Source organism: Sinohyriopsis cumingii, chromosome 8, assembly GCF_028554795.1.
Source record: "Sinohyriopsis cumingii isolate HCF-2022 chromosome 8, ASM2855479v2, whole genome shotgun sequence".
In the NCBI taxonomy this organism is placed as follows: Eukaryota; Metazoa; Mollusca; class Bivalvia; order Unionida; family Unionidae; genus Sinohyriopsis; species Sinohyriopsis cumingii.
The window spans coordinates 56301531-56320849 of NC_142968.1; the positions used below are offsets into that span (position 1 = coordinate 56301531).

The 19319-nt window shown below is 39.8% G+C and overlaps 1 long non-coding RNA gene across 2 annotated transcripts in view; it reads right to left on the minus strand.

Moving 5' to 3' along the window:
- Positions 1–1865: 1865 nt before the first annotated feature.
- Positions 1866–19319, minus strand: part of LOC149793578 (uncharacterized) — a 33113-nt gene continuing 15659 nt past the window's right edge. For both annotated transcript variants that reach the window (XR_016422854.1, XR_016422853.1), the window contains exon 3: positions 1866–2077. This is a non-coding gene — a long non-coding RNA (uncharacterized LOC149793578). The remainder of the gene's footprint in view (positions 2078–19319) is intronic.

Consider the following 19319-nt stretch of genomic DNA (forward strand, 5'->3'; position numbering starts at 1 on the left):
AACCAAAACCAAGGAGTCGTTGTAATTGTTGATCCCATTAGCTCATTCTTTGGTATCAGTATGGAACTTTACATGTCATGCAGTGCTTTATGTACACACGAACATTTGAAAAGTTTATGAGCTATAAAATAAAAATTAAGCAGTGTATCCTAAAATGCATTAGATATATTTACATGTATTTATAATATTCTTTGATTTGCTGTCAGTTTGCGAATGTATGTATGTATGTATGTATGTGTATATATATATATATATATATATATATATATATATATATATATATATAATGAACAAGCTTTCTCATTCATCATATCACATTATTCAATATTCAGCCAAAAATAAAAACTTTGATCGAAAACAAAAATTTCTAAACTTGATCAAAATGTTCCACCTGTTTCACACTAGCATCAAATTTTACTTACGTCGAAAAGGAAGGATTTTGTGTATTTCAGCCTAACAAATAAAATCGAAAACTTATATTTCTAAACTTAATCAAATGTTTTGCCTCTTTCATATTAACCTCGAGTGTTGAGCCAAATGCAAATAACTTTTTTGTGCTTCTCCGTGAACTACCAATTTCTTTCCTTTTTCTTCATTTACTCAAATTCCTTCTTGTTTTGTGTTTCTTTCACGTAGTCTAAGTATGTCCATGTACGTAATTATTTTCTTAAATGTAAAGAATATCAATGGAAAGATACAAATGTATTAACCATTAAGAAATCAATATAACTATTCCTCTTCATTAAGAAGACAAAAACTGTTATTTCTTGTCAAAGCAGCAGCAACAGCACCACCATCATAAATAACAAAATCAAGTGATACTGTCTCTTCAATTACTGCTATTATCTTGTTCTTCTTTTGCTGTTTTTGATGTTGGGTAACCATTGTAGCCAAATGTTCTATTCCCGGCTATAGTGTTGACCGTCCTAATTAGACGATTGTCCTACAGTTATCTAGTTTCCTCCAAAACAAAGACCATAACTAGTCAACATTTGAGACAGGGAGCGCGTATATACTGGATGGCAGAACCTGCTGTGCAACTCGATGTTAAAAGATAATATTTAAAATAATCAAGTTACTATTTAATTTTTTTACACTACAAACGATTTTGGCTCTGTTTGTAACCAGTGTTGATTTTTATCTGTGCATAGTAGAATTGGCAATGTGCCTCATTCAGGAGTATTGTTGCCCTTGATTCTACATCACTATATATTGCCTGTAGATTGACATTGTACGGGTATGTTTTGCACATAATTATACATTTTATCATTCTTTCAAGGCCGCTTGGTGGATACTCGTTCTGATAAAGATATATTTAGTGTTGTTCTCTGTCTCGTCAGTGTCGTCTTTGCCCATCCGTTCCTCAATTCGAGATAAAGGAACTTCAGGTTGCTGTTGGTCTAGGTACAACTTTACGATTATCTTATGCTTGAAGGTCTATTTCTTGGTTGAGCATTGGCAATAAATGAACCTTCAATTCATGTCTATTGTTACGATTGTTCATTTCAATCTTCCCCAGTATCTTGTCTGTCCTAGTATACAGTTAAAAAAATTAATCGTTGGCATACTTATCAAGAGGCATGTACACAAGGAGAGGTGTTTTCTTTTCGAGCCTAATTTTGCAATTTCAGCACGTCGTCTGCTCTCACTGGCATTATACGTTTGCCTATAAATAAGGCCTGCAGCCTATAAATAAGACCTGCATAAATCTCGGTATGAGATCCTGTCCCATCTCGAGTCTGGCATATTATACGGACTGAACATGGGAACATTATTGTTTTAGTAAGTCATGTGTCTCCTTAATTTTGCAACTTTGTTGAAAGTCACCATTTTCAGAGAAAGTCGGGACCAGATATTACCTTTTGTATATGAATCCGCCACGACGCAAATTCTTCCATGAACAAACTGTGCCCTTCGCAAGGTTGTTGGTGTAAGTGGCATAGTGTTGCTGTCGGTAGATATCCTTCATCTCATATGCCTTTTGAACTATCTCCTGCTGATGTATTTCCAGCACTTTGAGCATTTTCTCTTTGTTGCAGAGCTTCCAGACTTACGCATGTAATCAGCACATGACCTTCTAAACAATAAAGATAATAATAATAACAATAATAGTAATAATAATAATAATAATAATAATTGTTGATGATGATGATGATATTTATGTTTTATGGTTGGTGTCTATCGCAAACTCAAAAGTTAGAAGATTGATGAAATGTGAATTTATAATCGAGAATAAGATACGGTGATAGTAACAATATTGTAGTATCTGCAAAGAGGGATTGCTTCTTTTTTGTGAATGTTTACAGTGAGATGTACATGATGACCAGATAGAACGGCATGATGAACAACAGTCCCTCAATGCGAGTGACGCTCTACTTGGCACAAGAGTTCACAGGAATTCAAGAAAAGAACATTTCTTTCTGTTAACTGTTATGTATGAAACTATATCTGATATTCTTTAGGAATCAAATTATTTTCAAATTAGCCACTGTGGTGCGCATATTTGATGTCAGCTTGGCACTAATTTCATTTAGGACAAATAGTCATCATTAGAAGTCTTTGGCTAAACATCCCATCTCATAATAATGATCCATTCAGGTGGAATAGTGACAAAAATTTTAAGACAGTGGTTGTGACAGCTATATTGGATTTCAGAATGACAACCGTTTCTTTTACGACCAAGTACTTCTCCAAAGTCCATGTTGATATAGCCTTCTATTTGGAAGAAGTAACAAATACCGATATTTTCAAGATGTGACTTAGCATTCAGGAGTATCAATCACAAGATTTTGAAGATTGTTGCAATTGCAGCCATAATGGATCAGCACCATATTGAATTCATTTAAGACAAACCAAAAACCATAACACGTCTTTCAGTAAAAACGTCACGCTCATGCCATCATTTATTCAGGAATTTTCAATTTGGTTGTAGAAAGAATCCTTTTTGTGGAATCCCCCCTTTACTATGGTTTTCTTTTGAGAAATGCAATGCCAGATTATATACAAACGTTTGAGTGGTAGCGAAGCCAATGAATATGGATTGGAGTTATTTCAAACTGTTTTGATTCTAAACGATTAATTCTTTTTTTCCCTTGAAAATACATGTGCTCATGGGAGATTCTTAACCAAAGACAGTTCTTATAAAAAATGTGTTTAGATATCCAAAACCTGAGTGATAATTCTTGTTTCTACAAGGAACTACAGACTTCAATACCACAGGTTACAGCATACGTCATCGTCATACATCTTAGATTCTTCGTCGGGATTCGAGCTTGAAATCAGTAGAACATTTTGTTATTAGGACTACTAAAATTTTATTCTTGGATTAATTTGGATTTGATTTTATAAAACCGTAAGTTCTTATTTTTTATATTTTTACATAATTTTTCTAGAGAAATATGTTGCATTTTTTTCAACGCTGGCTGTTTTCACTCTTTCTTGTGTTACTGTTTATTCGAGCCTAAACATGTGACATGAGAATTTGGGCGTTCGTCCTAAGGAAAATTTTGAATTTTCGATAGAATATTTAAGAAAACTTTGTGTTTTGAAAATTGAATTCCCAGGTTTTTGAAATCTTAGTGAATCGGCAAGCTTATTCTAAGATATCATTAAAAGTGGAAATCTTTCTTTCAAATCCTACCCAGGAACAATTAGATCTTTTCAAAAGAGATGAATTGATTCAATTTGCCAGAAAATACGATCGTTTTGAAGTTAACGAAACAGGAAATAAAAAATATTTTGGTACAGTATTTGGTAGAAAAGAATGTTTTGGATACAAGTGTTTTGGTTTCGATCTGTAAATCTGTATCATACTTTGACATAAACGTGAAGGAATAAGAATTAAAATACAAGATGCAATTGGAGTTTAGGAAGCTGGATCTTCAGAAAGAAGAGAGAGAAAAACAAATGCATTTACAAACGGAAGAAATAGAGAAAGAAAGACAAATGCAATTACAAGAAAACAAATGCAGTTACAATATGCGAAAGAGGAGAGAGAGAGACAGGAAATAGAGAAAGAATAACAGAAGCAAATGCAGTTAGATAAGGTAGAAAGAGAGAAAGAACAAATACAGTTACAGAATGAGCGTATGCATTTACAGTTGGAGAAAGAGAAGCAAGAGAGGACAAATCAATGTAGAATCAAAGAAATGGAACTGTCAAGTGAAAAGCACATTCATATTTCAAATCCAAATTTAAGTTTTGATCTTGCAAAGAATATTCGATTAGTGCCCCTTTCAGAGTAAAAGAAGTAGACAAATATTTTCCTTATTTTGAAAAAGTTGCTGAAATGTTGAAATGGCCAAGGGAGCATTGGGCTCAGTTATTACAATGTGTATATACTGGTAAAGCTAGTGATATCTACAGTTCACTGTCAGTTCAACAAAGTGGTGACTATGATACGGTCAAAGATGCGTCTTAAGGGGTTATCATTTAGTCCCTGAAGCTTATCGGCAAAAATTCAGAAACTACAGAAAAGAAGCAGGACAAATTCATGTCAAATCTGCTAGAGAAAAAGAGCAATTATTTGATAGATGGTGCTTGGCCATGCAAGTCTTAAACAACTTATATTACTTGAGGAGTTCAAAAACTGTGTACATAGTAACATTAAGTCTTATCTTGATGAGCATCAGATTGAAACCTTAGAAAATGCTACTCGTGCTGATGATGAGTATTCTTTAATTCATAAAGTTCCTTTTGTAAATAAGACTTTTACGCAACAGTCTTCTGGTAGAAAAGTATTTCAGCCTAATACAAGCCCTTTAAAACTCAAATTGGCATAACTTCTAAAAATCAAACTTCAAAGAAGCTTGATTCAAGGTCGTTGTTTCTTCCCATGTGTACCTATTACAAGAAAATGGACTCGTTATTTCTGATTGCTACAAATTAAAAAATAGAGATCAGAATCAAGACAGACCTATTCCAAATGCTCTTATTTCTAAGAGGTTAAGGTCACAGTCACGTATTGCAAGCAACACATTTGTTGGGTCAAATAAATCCCATTCTGATTTGATTTTGGAGAATTATGAACCATTCATATCGAAGGGTTCTATATCAATCTTGGGTGATTCGGACAATCATATCCCTATTAAAATTTTAAGGGACACAGGAGCTCCTGGGAGTCTTTTATTGTCAGGTACTTTGCCTTTTTCTGAGCAGTCTTCTTCTAATGAGAGTGTTCTTATTCGGGGAGTAGGGTGGGGTTTTGTTAATGTTCCTCTCCATTGTGGTAATTTGTCAGCAGACTTAGTCTCAGGACCCGTGACAGTCGGAAAAGTCTGTTTTACGGGTTGAGGGCATTCCTTTTTTACTATGCAACGACCTAGCTGGAGACAAGGTTGTGATTAATCGACTTGCAACTGACAAGCCTTGCTTGGATCAGAAAGTCAATCCAATTGAAAAAGAATTCCCTGGTTTATTTCCAACTTACCAGAGCTATGGCAAAGAAAGCTCTTAAGAATGATGTTGATAAGAGAAGTATTCCTTTAGCTGACACATGTATTGGTCAGGTTTTTGATGAGGTCACGTTCACTCCTTGTGTGGATCAATTAGAAGGTACTAATCACAGCAATCCTATTTTAACGACTCTTTCTCTTTATTCTAATCAGGGTGATAAACGACAATCATTGGTTGTCGAACAGGAACAAGATCCCGAGATCTCCTGTTTGTTTCAAAAGGCCATTAATGAAACTGAAGCTACTGAAGTTCCTGTCTGTTATTTCATTAAACATGGAACTTTTATGAGAACATGGAGACCTTCTGAGGTACCTGCTGATAACGATTGGTCTTTATATTATCGAATTGTAGTTCCGAAACCTTACAGACAGGAAATATTTAGTCTTGTCCCTTAAACTCCATTGGCTGGTCATTTAGGGATCAATGAAACTTATTACAAGATCTTAACTCACTTCTAGTGGCCGAAACTCAAAAGTGATGTTGGTAAATACTGTAGATCTCGTCACACCTGTCAAATGGTAGGAAAACCATATCGGAAAATTCACAACGCTCATCAACAACCTATTTGTGCCTTTGACTAACCATTTAGTTGAATTATGGAAGATTGTGTTGGTCCCTTACCTAACACCAAGTCAACAAGGTTTCCAGAGGCAATTCCCTTGAGGAATATAAAATCTAAAATAATAGTACAAGCTTTGATAAGACTTTTACTCAATTTGGCCTTCCCAACTCTGTTCAATCGGGTCAAGGGTCAAATTTTAGGTCTGGGAATTTCCAGCCTATTATGCTTGAATCTGGCATCCAGCAATTCAAGTCAAAAGTGAAATTATAGTTTGACAGAACTACAGTGGAGAGAACTTTTGAGTTTTGTAATAATGGAGTTATGTCTCTCTTGCTTATTCTTCAAAGTTGTCTTCAGTTTAGATATTACGGCCTTTACAAAGTTAAGAAGAAAATGAACGAGTTAAAAAATATTTGTGCTCGTGGGATTGAAATAAATTATAGGAGTACCAGTATGCTGAAAGAGGTAGCCAGATTAAACATGCAATTAATTTAGTTGAACCTGTCCCATTCAGTGAAGGTTTCAGCGAAGGAATATCATCGGATGATGATGATGATTTAGTGACAAATCTTCGGAATTCAGAAATTATAAAAGATCTAGGCCAGAAACGTTCATATTTGCAAGAGCAAGAAAGAAATGAACTTAAACAGTTACTTTTTGAATATGAGTACTTATTTCCTGATGGTTTTTCAAGAACCAAGAAAATGTTCCTTGACGTTTAAATTGTAAATTCTAAACCTGTCAAACAGCACCCGTAAAGGATGAACCCTCTCAAACAGGAAAACTTGAAAAACGAAATTCAATGTTTGCTGGAGAATGATTTTATAGAGCCCAGTAAATGTGACTAAGTTCACCATGCATACTTGTTCCAAAACCAGATAAAACTTTCCGTAAGTGTACTGATTATAGAAAGGTGAAAATTGTAACAACAGATTCATTCCATTACCAAGAATCAATGACTGTGTTGATAAGATCGGGAATGCCAAGTACGTCAACAAATTGGACCTTCTGAATGGATTCTGGCATATTCCACTAACGGAAAGAGCAAAGGAAATGTCGGCATTCGTGACTGCAGATGAACTTAACCAGTATACAGTAATGCCGTTTGGGATGAAAGGGTCGCCAAGTACATTTCAACGTCTCATGAATATGATTACTTCTGGTCTAGACAATTGTGATGCTTGCATCGATGATGTCATCATCTACAACGACACCAGGAAAGAACATTTAGCAACAATTCGAAAATTCTTTGACAGACTCACTGATGCATGTTTGAAAATTTATCTAAAAGTGAGTTCTGCCGTGCTAGTGTAACTTTTCTAGGACACATCGTGGGACATGGACAACCTGTATATACCAAGGTCGAGGCTATCTCTGAAATTCCCGTGGCTGTTAATAAAAAGCAACTGATGCGATTTTTAGGTATGGCTGGATACTATCGAAATTTGTTTTCCAATTTTTCTATAATTGCTGAACCCTTTATTAAGTAAGAAAAGAATGTTCCTTTGGACTGACAAATGTCAGAAGGCTTTTGACAAGTTGAAAGCCATACTTTAAATTCATTATTTCTTGGAAAGTGTTAGAAGTGAAGTCTAATATTCACGTGGTTCGAAAGATAGATATGACTATTATTAAGTCTTCAGTATATTTTAAATGTATGGACCTTTGAAAGTAGACAATATTTTGAGAGATATTTTTGTCTTAAAACTAAGAAATCAATGTATCTGTCAAATGGAAATTTAGATTGCGAGTGTAGTCACATAGCAAAAAGTTTTCAGTCTAGTGCTGTGTATGAATTAACTGAGGATACATATAAATGTATATATAATTGTTACGGCTTCAAGGAGTACACAACAACCAACGAACTAACTATTGGGCAGAGTCACTTTGTAACCCTATTTATCTCACTCTGTTACAAAGAGGAGATATAGCAATACCACACATTACGCATTATTAAATGTATGACTTTTTCTGATGAGATAAAGATAGCTATTCCTTGCACTGGCGTAATATAAAGTTTTGTTTACAGTTTGGGTAGAATTACCCCGCTTCAATCTAATTCCTCAACTGAAATGATGTTCTCCTCTCAGCTGATCAAACTGAATCAGTGCATTGGGCTGATTAGAATATCTATCATGGCAATAGGAACACGTAGAAGCTTTTTCTTGTGTTCAGATTGGTTCTGGGAGAGGACAGATTCAGCCGTGTCCTGGTTCTCTGTCTGTCTGTCTGTCTGTCTGTCTGTCTCTCTCTCTATATATATATATATATATATATATATACATAGAGAGAGAGAGAGAGAGAGAGAAAGAGAGATAGAGAGGGGGAAGATATATATCTATATATTATACTATGTGCCCAAATTCCGTGCTCGTGGCTATTTAGAAAACATTTGCTAGACCGAAACCGGACAACCACTATTAAATTTTACACCTTATTTCTATTTTTTTAAAAATATAAATAAGCAAAGTAGATAACAAAATATAATGCAAATTAATATATATGAACCGGTTATACTTAACACATGATATAGCATGATTAAAACAATGTTGGCTCGACTTCACTAGCGAAGATTTAGGAAAGGAATGTCCACGCCTATTGTACGTGCGCTGGTGGCGGACGAGTCCTATAAGTGAAAAATACATCCGTCCACAAAGGCTGCAAGGGAATGTCTGGGTTTTGGTGGATGCTGATGATGGTTCCCGGATTTTGTCTTCGCCATCTTTTTCCACCCAAGCTGTTCAGAAATGGTGTTGGCCCGGTGAACTGTACGTCGCCAGCTTTCACGGTCAGCAGCTTGTGATGCCCATTGGCAGTGGTCGATGCCACATGTGGTGAGGATCTCTTCAAGGAGTCTTTATATCTCTTTCGATGTGCCCTCTATCACGCTGGTCAGTGGACAGCTGACCATACAGTGCGAAAATTGGCAGAAGATGATCCTCAATCCTGGAGACGTGTCCATAGCTGTATCTTCATGAGCGTGGCCTCAATGCTGGTGTTCCCTGCCTTTTTTAGGATGTCACTGCTGGTGACGAAGTCACTCCAGTGGATGTTGAGGATGGTGTGGAGGCAGAGCTGATGGAATCGTTCGAGGAGGCGGAGGCGGCGGCGGTGGCTGTAGGTGATCCATGATTTGGAGCCATATAGAAGGGTGGTCAGTACATCTCTGTAGACACTGATCTTTTGTATCTCTCTTGAGAATGGCGTTGTAACACGCTCGGTTATAGAGAGTGCCGAAGGCGCTGTTAGATTTGGCCAGTCCGTTGTCTATTTCTTTGTCGATCAGAGATCACACGCCCAGGTAGGTGAACTGGTGGACTACTTTCAGATCTTTCTGGTCGATGAAGATGCTTGGTGGCGGGAAAACTTCCGTGGTTGCAGGCTGATGAAGTACCTCAGTTTTCATTAGGCTGCCCGTAAGACGAAGGAGCTGGCAAGCTTCTGAAAAGCAGGATGTTATGCTCTGTAAGGTGGCTTCCGTGTGGGTTTGGTGCGCTGATCTCTTTTTGGCAAGCAGGTCTTGGATTTCTTGGTTGTTTTCATCAAACCAGTCTTTGTTTTTCTTAGTGGTGAATCCAAAGATTTCTTTTAGCCTTGATGTGGTTCCACGTCTCTTTCAGAGATAGATCTGGCAGAGAATTAGGTACTTTAAGTCTAGACAGTAGGCTCTCTTGAAAATCTCCCTTGACAACTGAAGAAAACAGGCTTTTCACCTGGAGCTTTTTTCTCAGGGTGCCTCCTTGTTGTCTGGGCCTGGGCATGAACTGGAAATCGAGCTTGCATCGGACAAGATAATGGTTTGTGTGGCACTCTGCACTGGGCATCACTCTAATATGAATGATATATTTTAAGTCCCTCTGGCGTACTATGACGTAATCGGTTAGGTGCCAATGTTCTGAGCTAGGAAGCATCCTAGTTGTTTTCAGGCTGTCTTTCTGCTGAAATATGGTGTCTGTGATGGTGATCTGTAGTTCTGCGCAAAATTCAAGAAGTAGGCGCTCATTATCGTTGCAGCTACCCAAGCCATGCTTTCCAAAAATGAATTTAAAACATGTATTAATTTTTTTTCTACATTCAGTAATTAGAGAAAATGGCAATTGATTGAACATTAGGATTGACATCACTCGGACTTACTCGAGAATATGAGCACAGTCTGGGTGAATCAAGCATGCAACATGTGCATTAATATGCACTGTTTCAATTTCACCGAATATCTTCCTAAATACTGAGCAGTAAATTAAAATTTGAGACTATAATTAACGACACTTCGGGAAGATGGCGAAAAGTTAAGTCGTATTTATACAAACACAAGTTGACGTTTCAAGTAGCAGTCCAGTTCATAAGTTGGCTATCAGCCCTATTAAAATTGCGTATCTAATGTTTAAAAGGTTATGAATCTGCTACATGGTGTGCCAATTGTAGTCTAAAGTTGATATAAATTTGCAGGGTAACATTTTCGCTCCTTGAGAATGAGTCACCAAGTACCGTTACTTCTTCCGTCATGCTGGTATTGCATATTCCGGTTTTGATTACATGTCTGACCCACTTAAATCAAAACCTAATTTCACTCAAAGCGCATTAGTTAAAATTTTCAAACAAATCTTAAAAAGTAGTAAATTGTTTGCTCTTTCTAGACATGTATGTGTAGAGAGAATATTTGGCCAAATAAGAGGATAAAATGCAATCTAAATACTTCGATGTGTCCCTGCTCACCTTAAAATGTGAGTAGTGAATAGGGATACCTTAGCCTCAATGGGAATTAACATCACAGGACCCCTTGGGATCGTTTAGCCTCAATGGAAATTTAACATGGGGAAAAATCGTGGGATCGTTTAGCCTCAAAGGAAATTTAACATGGAGAAAACTCATGGGACACTATAGCCTCAAGGGGAAATTAACATGGGTGGGACTGTATAGCCTCAAGGGGAAATTAACATGGGTGGGACTATACAGCCTCAAGGGGAAGTGAATATGGGAAATGGAATAGGGTCGGGACCCTATTTTAATAGGGTCCCGACCTGATAGGTCTATGGAAAGGGAACAGGGGAGAGGGATATAAAACACACACACACACACACACACACACACACACACACACACACACACACACATACATATATAAAATAAAAATTTGGGCTAGGCAATTGAAAGTCAATCTCTTTTCGAGAATTGGAGTGGCCCTGAAAAGAACCTTTGGGTTTATGTTAATATTAACATAGAGGGCATATGTCACATCTTCTTCTTCTTCTTCTTAAACTCCTTATGACTGCAGGTCCATACACAAGTCCCCTCTTGAGGCATCCTTGTCTTTCTATATAAATTCTTCTCATCCATCGACTAGTATCTGTCCTATGGACAACAGTCCATTTGGATCGGACATACATGGGCATGTCCGTCCGGAACATCATCGATGAAATGAGAGTGGAAGACTCTACGGTAGTCCACATGTTGTGGGTTGCCGAGAACAGGTGAATCAATGCAGTGAACTGCACTTATTTATAGGGACAGAAAGGATTGAAACGGATTGAGTTCGTTGACCAATCCAAACACGCGTTACAAAATTCAGTCAGCCCACGTCCAATCGGAAGAGAGCAGTCTGTGACGTCACGTGGTCCATATAGATTCGCTAGCGCCTGTGCGTAGTCAATTTATGCGACAGCTTTTCAACATGACGGAAACTCAGAAAACGATCCATTGGGGTGCACAAGCAGTGCAGACCGCCCAAGGGAATCCGGACTTACTTTCAGAAGAGGTGAATTGGGATTTTGTGGATTTTCTTACCTCGCAAGAATCTGTTCCGTAACCTTCGTCACCTTCATTACCGCACGTGGAGAATTTTAGACAGAGACAGAAAGAAGAATTGGAGAAATTTATACAACAGCAAAAGGAAGCGGAACAAGCTTTTCTCCTACAGCAACAGCAGCAAGAAGAAGAGGTAAGAAAAAAACAAGAAGAAGAAGAAGCAGCAGCAAAGAAACAAGGGTGTGAAAATCAAACGGTCACGGTACCGTTAGACATTTTAGCGGAGTTAAGAAGTCTGAAACAAATGTATCAGACTTCTTTATTACGACCGAAGAGAATACGACCTTCCCCAGCTAAACACGCCAACCCTGTGACTAAGCCTACCGTACCACCCTTAGTGATTTCAACCAAATCATCACCATCAGAAGTAGGCCTCGGCCGTGGCAAAGGCTTAAGTCAGTTAAAGTTGATTGCTTAAACTCATCCCTACACCAAAAAAGGCTCTTTTCAGGGCCACCCACGTCTCTCGAAAAGAGATAAACTTTCAATTGCCAATAACTCAAAAAAAAAAAACAACAACAAAAAAAACAAAAACAAAAAAAAAAAAACAACCCATTTTACCCCTATAGTACCTGTCTATGACTGTGAGTGTACGTTCTTATTTTAAAATCAAAACCCAAAGACACTTACCTTATATAATTAATTTATTCTTTTATCAATATTTACAATCCAATTCACAATTCACAACATAACACTTTAAAAAGTTCACTGACTTCTTCTGTCTCATTATTTACTTTCTCTGTTTTTTAAATTTCTTCACAGTCACAGTCTTTTTCTCTACTTCCTCCTCACTTTCTTCCCTTCTTCTTTTCTTCTCCTGTTTCTTTTTCTTCACCTGTCTGCTTTCTTCCTCTTCTTCTTCCTTTTCTTCTTTCTCTGAATAATCCCTCTCTTCTTCTGACTCCTCTTGTTTCATTTTTGGGCAATCTGGAGACCAATGTCCTTTTTCTTGACAATAATAACAGGTATCTTGACTTTTGTCTTTTCTAACCCCTTTTTTTCTTTTTTGACGGTCTGGACACTCTGAAGACTAATGCCCTTTCTTCTGACAGATATAGCAAGTATCTTCACTTTTATCTCGAAAGGAAGGAGACTATTCCGTCGACTGGTCTGAAGAAAATTTTCTAATGATCCCTCGCAAAGCTCTGATGAAACGTTCGATTTGTATAGTCTCTTCCATCGTTGTGCTCGGTTAGAGAGTGAAATGAATAGTGAAAGGACAAGACACATACCCTTTTATATACGCTGGTCTACCATGACTATAAAGTAGCCCATGGTGTTTAAACTTTAGTCATTTGACTTTTTGCTTTCAAGATGAAACGATCCAATTCATTTGAGAAGAAAGAAGAAGAAAGTAAGAGGCAGAAACGTGATCTATCGCCTCGTACCAGGGCTGAAGTCTTGGCACAAATTCATGCCAGTGATTTTGAAGAGGACATGAGTGAACCAGAATCCAAACCCTCTAAACAAAGTTCACCACCCTTAGTTAACCCTGAAAAAATACTATTCCATTCGAGAGACGGAAAAGCGCTCCTCTAGAAAATTTAGAACCACGGCTTACAAATACACGGTGAACTTCAAAGATTTCAAGTCCGAAGTACCGTTAGAGAAAGCAGAAGGGTTCATCACCGGGGTGTGGGATTCTTTGCTTACCACACTCAAGCGACAATGTCAACCCAAAGAAGACGATCGCTTGAGACTTTCCATACAACACGACGGTTTGAAATCCCCTGTTTGGATCGAGTTTAGCGCCCCTGCAGAATTGACTGCTTCCAAAGTCATGGACAAGATTCAACACGTACAACAATCCAATGACCAGTTTGACATGACCGATGTAAAAGCCACACAGGACATGACCCACGTCTCTCCTCCTCAAGGGACTGGACGCAAAAAGATGTTATTGGTGGACGACCTTCGCAGCACCAAAAAGAGTCTCGTCCGAATTAACAACCCTCAAGACCAGATGTGTTTAGCCCGAGCCATCGTGGTGGGACGAACTTATATCAACAAGAACGACACGGTAGAATGGAAAAGAGCCTGGAAAACTATTCGACAATCGGACCGAGCCAAACAACGAAACGAAGCAGAACTCTTGTTACAACAAGCCGGCCTGTCCAAAGACACACCCTGCGGTATTCCTGAGATGCAAAAATTGCAAGATGTCCTAGCTCCACGCTACACCTTGAAAGTGCACCCTCAAGAAGTGCGCGGACCTCTGTTGTTTCGAGGCCAAGTCTTTAAGGCTGGAAAATACATTCACCTTTATCATCACGATGACCATTTCGATACCACTACCAGTATCACCGCATTCCTGGGATACGGTTATTACTGTGAGAAATGTGACTATGGCTATAACAACCGAGAGCAGCACAAATATTGCGGATCGAAATGTTCAGGATGTTTGGCCTCTCCACCCTGTCTGAACGAAAGGCAAGAACCAGTGCATTGTCCTGCTTGTCTGCGCACGTTTGTCAGCCCTGCCTGTTACCAACAACATCTGAAGACGCAAGGTTCACAGCAGAAATGTCCTTGTCAACTCCTGAGATTGTGCCCTACCTGTGGACAAGGCATATGTACCAATACTGTCAAGGCACACGTATGTCGAGGAAAGAAAAAAATGTCACATTTGTCATCACATCGTGGACTTGGAACACCAATGCTACGTGCAAAAATACCATCCCCAACCAGAGAAAGAGGATGGTCACAAGAAGAAGAAAGGCAATTTCATCTTTCTCGATTTCGAATGCATGCAAGAGACCGGCATTCACATTCCTAATTTCTGCGTGGCTCATCGAGCTTGCGAAAAGTGCATTCAAGAACCTATCTTCAGTCATTGCCCTCACTGCAGCAAGATTCCTGGAGGGCGTGAAAAAATATTTCGGGGACCGAACACGCTAGCCGATTTCGCCCAATGGGTCTTAGACCCCATCGACAAGACGTGGAGCCAAGAGGACATCGGACGTTACGGAGATTGTCATCGTCATGCTACGGTGATGGCTCACAATTTCTCCGGATACGATGGACAGTTTCTTTTGAGATACTATACGGAACAAGGCACCGAACGTCCGAAAGTCACTTTGAACGGAGCCAAAATCATTTTCATGCAAGTGGGACAAGTGCAGTTTAAAGATTCGATGAGTTACTTGGCCGTGCCTTTGAGTCGAATGCCTAAAACGTTTGGAATGACAGAAATGGCTAAAGGGTACTTTCCACACTTGTTCAATACGGAAGCCAATCAACATGCCGTTCTACCCCATTTACCTGAGGCTCACTGTTACGACCCCGACAACATGCGTACCGAACAACGACAAGCTTTCTACGTTTGGTACCAGGTCCATGCCTCCGACCCTTTCGACTTTCATAAAGAAATGCTAAAGTATTGTCGTTCCGACGTGGACATTTTACGGCGTTGCTGTGGAAAATTTCGAGAACTGTTCATGGAACACGGAGGGGTCGATCCTTTGAAGGAAGATTGTACCATTGCCAAAGCGTGTTCCTTAGTGTACCGGCAACGATTCATGCCTGAAAACACCGTGCCTGTCATCAGTCCTCAAACGACCAACTATGTCAAACGTCAATACTCGGTCAAAGCCCTACGCTGCTTACATTACTTGTGCGACAAGGAAGACAAATGGATTCAGTATGCCCGCAACGGAGGAGGCGAAAAGACCATCGGAACGCATTCGGTCGATGGCTGGGACTTGGAAAACCCCAAGATCGTGTACGAATTTAACGGTTGCTTATTTCTCGGATGTCCCGTCTGTTACCCTGACCGCGGCACTAAAAATCAGTTTTTACAACGAACCATGGAAGACTTGTACCAGGCGTCTAAAGTTAGAACAGGAAGGATACCAAGTGGTGGAACTGTGGGAACACGAATACGATCACCGTTTGAAAACCGATCCCGAGTTTAAACGTCTCGTGGAAAGTTACCAGTTCATGGACCCGCTGCACCCGAGGGATAGTTTGTACGGAGGAAGGACCAATGCCACCTCTTTGATGTACCAAGCCGACAAAGAGAAAGGAGAAGAAATTAAATACTTGGACGTGTGTTCGCTGTATCCCTACGTGTGCAAATATTGTCGCTTTCCTGCAGGGCACCCACAATTGTTGACGGAACACATCGACCTGAAAAGCATTCGACAATACGAAGGTCTGATCAAGTGCAAAGTTTTGCCTCCCACGGACTTGTACCATCCCGTCTTACCTCACCATTGCCAAGGCAAACTGATGTTTCCTTTGTGCCGTACTTGTGCCGAAACGTGCAACCAAGATCAGCCTTGTCAGCACACCCAGGAAGAACGGGCCTTGACGGGGACTTGGGTCAGCGTAGAATTGTTCAAAGCTCTGGACATGGGATACCAACTATTAGAAGTGTACGAAATTTGCCACTTTCCCAAGACACAACAATACCACAAGGGTGACCCCACGCAGAAAGGCATTTTCGCAGACTACGTGGATGCCTTTTTGAAACTGAAACAAGAAGCCAGCGGCTATCCTTCCTGGTGTCACACTCCCGAAGACCAAAAGACATTCAAAGAGAAATACTATGCACAAGAAGGCATCACTTTAGACTACATCGAGAAAAACGAAGGCAGGCGATCGTTTGCTAAAGTGATGTTAAATTGTTTGTGCGGTAAGATGGCACAACGACCGTGTTTACCCAAGACGGAGTATTTGACAGAACCTTCCCGCGACTTTCAGATGATTCACGACAAAACCAAATTCATGAAACACGTGGACGTCGTTCGCGAGAATTTGATCTTGGTCAATTACGAAGAAGATCTGGACTTTGTACAAGACGACCACTTTGGAAATGTCATCATTGCGGCTTACGTGACAGCTCATGCTCGCTTAAAATTGTACGAAGCTTTAGAATTGTTAGGGGAACGCGTCCTGTACTTTGACACGGATAGTTGCATTTGCATCCATCACCCGAGTCAACAGCACCCTGACATCGAAGGAGACCGTTTAGGAGCCTGGACAGACGAGCGCCCCGACGACAAGATTCTAAGTTTCGCCAGTGGCGGTCCTAAAAATTACGGCTACGAATACCGGGACAAACAAGGAGAAGTGCACAAGAAGTGTAAAGTGAAAGGACTGACACTGAATTATCGTACCAGTCGAGTGGTGAATTTTGGCATATTGAAAGAAGCCTTACAGTCTGGAAAAGATCAACACTTTAAAGTGACCACCTATGAACCCAACAAGATTGTACGTTTACCCACTCATCACATCGTCAGTCGACCCTTGGAAAAAGTCTATCAAATCGTGTAGCAGAAGCGAGTGCGACTTCCCAATCAATTTACTTTACCGTATGGACACGTTGGTATAAAACATTGGTTGTAAGTGGATAGTCACCCACCAGAAGGATGACTTCGCCACAGCAAGAATCGAGTGAGAACCCCGATGAGAACTCCAAGTTCAAACCCTACCCTTTTCCAGTCTTCTTACCTGACTATTGTGATTGTGCCCGTCGATTGGACACGTTTCAGAAATGGCCTACGGATAGGGAAGGATTACCTTCTTCACATGTTTTAGCTAGAACAGGATTTGTCTACTTGGGACCTGAGTCAGGATTGGGATACGAAGTACAGGTTTCGCTTGCGGACTAAAGTTATGAATGGATCTATGTATCTACAAAGATTCCGCTATTCTGGAACATACTCGATGGTCTCCGCACTGTCCTTACCTTTCTATGGCCTTTCCACCCATGACACTACGGCACAATGATGACGGCACCTTAGAGACGGTACCTTCCAAAACAAGACATAAAAAACGTAAAAAAGGAACGATGTACAAGCTTGAGAGTGCATTGCGACTAGTATAAAAGGGGCTATGGTCAAGATCGATAGTTCATGTGACTACCAAGACCAAGCGAACAAGATGAATACTTTCAGAGAAACACAAAGCAAGTTTAGACAGGCACAATTCAAGTGTGGGGCTTCTGAAGTAGAATGCGATTGTGAGCCTTGTGATGGGAACGATGCTGTACGCTGTGACCTTAGCGATGCCGTAAAGCATCATGGGAACTTTGTTTTCACTGCCCCTATCATGGAAAGTGATGCTGTGCGTGCCAAACCTGAGGGATGCGAAAGTGATGCCGCTCGTCCTCTTGGACACTTTACTGGGTTTCGTTTTAAATGTGGATGTTCACCCTCACGTTTACCCCTCTACGGATGTCATCCAGCCCTGAGCAAACTCCTGTCCATGTCACCCAACCCTCATCGAAACGAACCTGTGAAGGACCAATATTCGTTCCCTGTGCGTTTGTCAGAATACTGCGACTTTGAAAATCGTCTTCAATCGTTCAAAGGATAATGGCCTAAGTATCTGGGAGGACCGACCCCCGAAGAATTAGCCAGAGCCGGATTGTTCTACTTGGGTGAAGGGGATAAAGTCAAGTGCTTCAGTTGCGGTGTGTCACTTTACCACTGGGAACCACAAGATTCGGCCTACGTAGAACATGCCCGATGGTCACCGAATTGTCATTACTTACCCTTAGTGGGACCGAGACGTTGAAGTAACTTACCATGTCGTTGAAGAAGAAACCAGATTGGCTAGGAATCAAATGTTGGACATCACCAAGACCAGTATTTAAACTTCATTTCAAAAACGATATTGAATCATTACCTAAAGAACTGCAAGAGAAGATTTACAAGGAAGTTTGGCAGGGACTTGCCAGAGTGAAATCTCAATGGGTAACTGTAGAACTTTTGTGCCGAGAAATTCACAAGAGGAAAGTGAAAAAAATTAATCAAAGTGTTAGATTTCTCTGGGTCAAGTGTGCATTCGTCCTATTATATCACTCTAGACCGTTTACATCAAAAGAGTTCAGTGACATTCTTGGACGTTACCCCGAATGGCAGTGGTCAGAAATTACTGACTATATGAATTACTTTTCCTCAAGGAGAAGATTGTGAATTATACGGACTAACCTGTTTATGGATACTTTACAAGAGAACATTCGTGCTTTGCCTGTGGAGTTGAGAGAAAGGATTTACCGAGAGCTGGTCAAAATACAAGTCAAACGTAAAGAACAGCTGCATCCATTACGTCAGCAGATCTTTAACCACTGGTACCTGAATGGTATAAGAGAACTGATTCGTCAGAATCTGTTTCAGTGGTCAGACCTTGTTCAATACTTCCAGGGCCCCGATGATCCACGTGTTGATCATTTTGGTTACTTCGAGATTCACCTAGAGCAGCGCATTGAGGAAGACAAGTTAAAGGATTACCAACATATTTTACGTGGAATCTACTTAGTGGAAGACGAAACTTCTAAACGAACTTTGACGTTTCGGTTACAGTATGCAAGATTTGAAGAACGAAGATGTCTGGCTAGAAAGTACGTGTATTGTTACCGAAACAAAGAGACTATAAAAACAGGCTGCCATGCCACGACTTTTATCACATGTAATTGAACAGATTCCGTGGAAGGAACTCAATGACCATATTCAAACCGTGGATCATTACCATCGATTATTACAAGAACTGTATC